The sequence below is a fragment of the Camarhynchus parvulus genome, chromosome Z (assembly GCF_901933205.1).
Source record: "Camarhynchus parvulus chromosome Z, STF_HiC, whole genome shotgun sequence".
In the NCBI taxonomy this organism is placed as follows: Eukaryota; Metazoa; Chordata; class Aves; order Passeriformes; family Thraupidae; genus Camarhynchus; species Camarhynchus parvulus.
The window spans coordinates 42,203,148-42,209,806 of record NC_044601.1 but is presented as its reverse complement, the minus strand read 5'-3'; the positions used below and the strand labels follow the sequence as shown (position 1 = coordinate 42,209,806).

The 6,659-nt window shown below is 44.0% G+C and overlaps 1 protein-coding gene across 7 annotated transcripts in view; it reads left to right on the top strand.

Annotated features, from left to right (window-relative positions):
* The first annotated feature begins 1,354 nt into the window (after positions 1-1,354).
* Positions 1,355-6,659, top strand: part of KDM4C (lysine demethylase 4C) — a 251,390-nt gene continuing 246,085 nt past the window's right edge. For 6 of the 7 annotated variants that reach the window (XR_004061512.1, XR_004061514.1, XR_004061513.1 and 3 more), the window contains exon 1: positions 1,355-1,545. The gene's annotated coding sequence lies outside the window, so the exon portion shown is untranslated. Of the gene's footprint in view, positions 1,546-1,772; positions 1,802-6,659 lie in introns of those variants that run through there. The other variant, XM_030969347.1, reaches the window with a different exon arrangement.

The window sequence follows — 6,659 nt, the reverse complement described above, 5'->3', positions numbered from 1 at the left end:
TCTCCTCCCATTTTCGATTCATCACACTTCTATCTCCGCCCTCATCACCACCTTTACCGCGCATGCTCCATCCCTCGTTTTGGTGGTCGCTCCAGTCTTTTGGGGTCGTCATGATGAAGGCCTCTCCTCTTCCTCTTTTGTCCTTTGGTTCACCTTTGGGATACACATGCGCACTAAGCCAGTACAATGTAAGCCAAAACTAACATTTTACTACATTTTAGCATCAAAGCAATAAATCTCTTATAATGAGCATTTTCCTGGGACCCAACCAGATTTCCCCCTTCTTTTTGTTAATTTTGGTAACCTCTTGCTATTTCCTCCTATCCTGAACATCTGCAGGGAAGGGGGGTGGTAGAGCCCCTCCTCTCGCTTTTCTTATTGGCATTTCAACTTTTTACCTGTTTTATTATTTCCAAATATTGATTACTGTATCCATATTTACTACTGTTTCAATTTTATAAGCACGAATCATACCTATTTACCATGGGCCTTCGCCACCAAAAGCAACATTAAACTTTTGCAAACAAAATCACATTTGCACAGCAGTACTGATTGATAGGGGACACTATGGCATACAGATTGATTAGAATAACCATGACGACCTTGCAGCTCCCTCTGATAGAGCCACCATTCCTATGGACCTGACAGGTCCTGCCAATTCTGAGGTTACAAGCCTAAGTGTAGAGGGACTTCTTCACAAAAAGGGTTATTAGTGGAATCGGTTGCCGAGGAAGGTGATGGAGTCACCGCCCCCGGAGACGTTTAAGAAAACATCTGACACTCAGCGCCATGCTCTGGCTGACTTGGTGGTGTTCAGTCATAGGTTGGACTCGACAGCCTCAAAAAGCTTTTTCCAATCTAGCTGATCCTGCGATTCTCTAACACACCGACTTTGCTCTAAGCTTTGCGCTGGCATATTCCCCGGGTGCGTCCCGGTGGGCGCACCGGCCGCTCACGAGCCGGGCCCAGAGAAGCGGGCAGGCCCTTTCCGGCCCGCCGGAGCGGCGGATCCACTAGACAAGGCTGCGAGACCGCCCAGACCCGCGCTGCCGGCTCCGCCTTCCCAGAGCGCCGCTACCCCGCCCGGAAGCGCCGCCCCCCGCTCCCTGCACGTGACGCGCCGGGCGCCGCTCCCTGGGTCACGTGCGCTGCCCCCCGCGAGCGCGCGTGCGCATCCAGCAGCTGTCATCCGAAATCCGGGAGCGAGGTGCTTGCCGTGCGGGCAGGGCAGGGCAGCGGCAGCCTCGAAGGGACGGGGTATCCGGCGGCGGCGGCAGGGAACAGGCCTGCCCCTGCCCCTGTCCCTGCCACTGTCCCTGTCCCTGTTCCTGTTCCTGCTCCTGCTCCTGCTCCTGTTCCTGCCGTGCTCTGCTCTGACCTGCCCAGTCCCGTCCCGTCCCGTCCTGTCCCCTCCCGTCCCACGCCGCCCCGCCCCGCCTCTCATCCCTTCCTCCGGCCGCGCCTGCCCGCTGGAGCGTCTCCCGGACAGGTGCGGAGGGAGCGCCGAGCTGGCTCTGGCGGCGGCCGCGGGTGTGCGGCGAGGAGGTATGGGGCTGGGAGCGAGCGGAGGAGGCAACGGGGCGGTCGAAGTGCGTCGGGCCGGGTCGGAGCGGCCGTGCGCGGCGGGTCCGGGCGGCGGGCATCGCCGGGCGGGCCCGGTTCCGGGGCGCGGGGCGGAGCGGCCGAAGTGCCGCCGGCCAGTTCCCGCAGGCGCGATGGGTCCCGCGGCAGCCCCCGCGCCGGCAGGGGATGGGTGCGGGGGCTCCGCACCGCGGACGAGAGGGTGGCGGCTGGGACCGAGGTGGGGAAGCGAAACCGGCAGCAGTGGGAAAAGTGGGTCTGGCGTTCCTGCTCGCCGCCGGCAGTTCTGGGTCGGGGCTGCCGTGGGAGCTCTCCGGGAGGTCGGGCGGGTTCTCCGCGTGGTCGAAGTGCGTGGACGGAGTGAAATAGAGGTTTTCTTTCTCCATGTCTGTCAGGGATTTGATGAAATTGTTGCGGGCTTTCCAGGTAGTCTCTTTTTGGTGCAGCTCGTTCGTTCCTGCGTGTAGCTAAGACTTCAGGGTTGTGTGCTGAGTGAAGAACTGAATTAATCGCCTGTTCCACATCTGTCCGTGGTTGTAAAACGCCTTCGAAGCTGATTTTGGGATCAGGTCTCTCTGTCATGGTAGTAGTCTTCTCTCGATGAGGTTACTCTCCTCTGATTTTAGCTGAGAAAGTGAGTGGGAAGTGTGTGCAAAACATTATTTCTCATAGGTTAACTGTGTTAGGAAAAATGCTCGTATGGCCGTGTGTTTTTTAAAACAATTATACTAGAGAATAAACGGCATTTATATTTTACTTTTTGGAGTACAGATTTATGATTCTTTGCTGAGAATTACCAACTGTAGGAACTGAAGTTACTATTTAGCGGCTACTAAACCTGCACCTTTTAAGTGGAATCACTTTTTCCACGAGAAAAGTGACACCTAATGCAGTGGGTTTTTTTATGTCTGTGGGATAAAATTTGACTTGGGCTTTACCTTTTTTTTTCTTGTACTGTCATAAGTAGCTGGTGGCATTGCTTCACAGAAGTATTTTCCAAACACGAGAAGATGGAAAACACAAGCATGATTCCTGTTTTAGTAGTTGAAATGAGAGTAAGTTGAACTACTGACCCTCATGGTTTTTTTTCTCCAGCTTAGGTTTGGACTGGTCTTGGTGTTAGCATTTTCCTTTCTAGGGACTGACCCAGGAAACAATATGTATCACCCAGATATGTGGACGTAGTTAAATAGCTGTTGGATCAGAGTTGGAATAAAGTATATGAGGGAAAAGTCTTTGGTCAGTGCTTGTTTTAAAAAAACCTATTCTGATTTTGTCTCTGATGTCTTTTTTTTTAATGGTAAATATGATAAAATAGGAAAAAAAATCAAATCCTGTAAGTTTTACTCTTTAATTATTGCTGAGTATTGCATGGAGTATTTTGTATCTCTTGAAGTAATTTCTAAACAAATCAAATAAATAGTTCTGCACTAAATCTGAGTGCACTGAGTGCACAATCAGTACTGCATTCAAATAATAAAATTATGTTGTCAACTGCTCATTATTAGAATATTCCTCAGGTAATATTAGCAAACATAGTAATTTTTAAAAAATGCAATTTTATGCTTAACTGTATTATAAAGTATTGGGTGAAATAGGTTATAGATTAAAGACTTTCTGGGTTTAAGCAGCTCTTAGTTGGTCTAATTCTTAGTTCTGCAGGTAATTCACTTTGATATTCAATTTTTTTTCTTAGTTTTCTTTTAGTGAGATATATTTCATCAACATGCTGAACAGAATGTGAATAGGGTTGTGGTGCTGTTAAAGGTGGTATTTCCATCCTACCACCTCCAATATAAATTAAAAAAGCCTCACCCTAACAACTTTTGAAACATGAATTCAGTATACATGGAGCTTCAAAGGGAAGATGTATATATAAGATGTATAATATAAGGTATTTGCAAGATCTCTGAATGATCGCAGGGATGGTTCAAAAAGTGATGTTCTGAAATGTTAAGATTTTAGTACTTCTCTAGTAAAAATCTCCGTAGTCACTTGATAGTTCGATAATTCATATCTCAAAATCAGCAAGTGATGTAGTGAGTTTTTCTCTTGATTTTTGTTTAGAATCACAGAAGATGTAGGATATTTTGGAGATAAGCAATATTTTATACTTGGAAGGTAGTAATTGTTGTGTAATCAAATAATATAATAAAGATGTTAATAAGAATTTGCTGGTCCAAAGACCCAATATCTGTTTTAAATGAATTATTATTGTAGTTTTGTTATAGGAAGACTTACAGTTTACTTCAGGTTTCATAAGTGGCATTGTATGTTGTGATTAATTCTGTTGTAGTCTTACCCTTTCCTCCAACTTAATTTCACCTGTTTACAGTTGTGGAATTACACATAGCAGTTGGGTTGTTGGCTTTGTCTGTGTGAGTAGTTGTACAACTGAGTTATGCAAGTACTCACTTTTATCTGTAATTTTGTTTGTACCCAACATCTGTGGGACAGGATATTTGGGACACTATATTTAGGACAGTATACCCTGAAAACTGAGGACCATCTATATAATCATTATAATCTGTATAAATAAAGATTAGAAAACATGTCAGAATTTTAAATTTAAGGTATTAAAATTGCCGGAGTTAAGGTTCAAAACACATCTCTTAGTGAAAACTGAATACTGAAAAAAAATCCAGTGGCTAGTCAGTTTCTGATTCTCAGACAAGGTGGGATGATTAATTGACTGATGCAGATATTTTAGAGAACTTTTACAAACAAAATATGCTCCAGGTCCTTTGTGACATTCCTGCCAGTAAAACGTAGAGTGACTTGATTGGATTGTTGGGATTTACCTCGTTACATCTTTGATATCCTGCTGGATTTTGTCTAATAAAATTAAAAGACTAGTTATTAGCAGGTAGCTTGTCTCTAAGAAGACCTAGATAAATACTTATATTCAGGGTAGATGTTGTATGACAGATATGACTATGCTCAGTCAGGTTTTGTTTCACTTTCACAGTTTATTTCTTTGATGAAAAAAGTATATAAGTTGCCAAAATGGTAAATGAGCCTGTGGCTTTGTAGCTGGATAAATTGTCTATAGTCATAAACTGTTTTGAAAAACAGTTATTTCCATTTAAAAATAAATTGGGGAAAAGTGTAGAAGTCTGTAATCTAGGCTACAAATAAAGACATAGAAACAGAAATGTGGGAGAAACTCCAAGTTTTAGAAATCAAACTCTTCATGTCTGGGTTTGACTTGATGGAAGTATTTGGAGTATGTGATTTGAATAAATTATGATAAATATTTCAAAGCTAAGTAAAAGATTTAAAACTTGAAAAAACAATAATAGAGAAAAAACATTTTCTTAACTGATTTGTTGCCTTCAAAGTTGTAGTACAGCTTATACTTATGTGAGTTGGTGAAACTTCTAAACTCACAGTGTTGTGGAAATCTTTAGATTGACTGTGATGCAGCTCTGTGCAGAGTCACAGAATGTTGGAAGGGACACACAAGGACCCCTGAGTTAATCTCCTGATTCCGCACACAACCACTCCAAAAATCATGCCATGTGCCTGAGAGCCTTGTCCAAATGCTTCTTGGACTCTGTCAGGCTTAGAGCTGTGACCACTTTCCTGGAGAGCCCATTCCAGTGCCCAGCCACCCTCTGGGTGAAGAAGCTTTTCCTGATATCCAACCTAAACCTCCCCTGACACAAATTCAGGCTGTTTCCTCAGGTCCTGTCACTGTCACCACAGAGAAGGGATCAGTGCCTGCCCCTCCTCTTGCCCTCACGAGGTAGTTGTAACTGCAATGAGGTCTCCTCTCAGTCTCCTCATCTCCAGATTGAACAGAGGCCCTTAGCTGCTCCTCATGTGGCTTCCCCTCTAGGCACTTTACAGTTGAACTTGCTTCTTTTGTCTGCTATGATATTGTGGGTAAGAGCCATGTAGTTGCCAGATAGCATTCTGTGAGTTCATTGCGTGGTCTGCCACTCCTGTTAAATGGTGCGTCATTTCAGGGGCCTGGGATCAGTCAGGAGTGAGGAGCTTTTGGTCATGCAAGCTGACTGTATGCGTGGTTTACTTTAGTGTGCATGCTTTCAGTCATAACAACAGAAAGGCATGACATTGCTGGATATGGCTTGGCCACTAGGTGTTTGGTCTGTGTTAAATCAGGCCAAAATGTGAGGGTAGGGGAATTGGAACTAGTCTTTGAATTACAAAATCCTTTATGAGAATGGAAGTGCTCACGCTGAAGGTGAACTTTTTTTAGTAGCACAGAAATGCAGCTTCAGGTGTTCCATAACTAAGCAGGTTTAGAGAGACAAGTACATCTTTCTGTTTCTCAGGTTATAGAGCCTCATTTATGTGTTCGGTGTTCTTGGTTTGTTCTTTTACTTCCCCTTTCATGCTGTCCTTATTCAGTTTCTAATAAAGGATTTGCTATATAGTGGTTCCTTGGGAAAATTATCACTGTTACTGTAGCATATCCCTGAAAAAAAGATATATTTTTTGATTTTAAGGACTTGTGCAGTCATAGAATGTCCTGAGTTGGAAGGGACACACAAGGCCACCTGAGTTCATCTCCTGGTTCTGCACACAACCTATAAGAGCTGTAAGGGTATCTTTTGGGAGGAGACTTGTTAGAGGAGTTAATTAAATGCGTTGTAGGCAGAAATGACTGGCCTACTAAAACTGTGCTTAAAAAAGTGCTTAATTAGGAAGGAGTTCACATCTCCTGCCTGTGATTTCTATCCCCAGCAATATTATAGGCTGCATTAGCAATGAGTACTTTTCTGAAATTTTAGGTTCTTGTAAAATAGCTTTTTGAAAACTAAGAGTTAGGCAAAACCACTGTCTGGACTCTTTGAGGACTACACCCAAGTTTGAAAATGTTACACCATTGTGTGAGTTGATGGTTTAATTGCATCATAAATAGTGCTTTCAGCTTGGATATTCTTTTCCCTTGACTAAAAGTAATTTACTGGACTGGTAGAGATCCAGATGATCAGAAAAAGGGAATGGATTTTCTGTGATGAGACTAGAAGTTTTCAGCTTAGGAGAAAGACAGGCTGTGTAAGACCATGGTAAAGATCTGTAAGACCTGTATGGTCTGAAGGTAGATA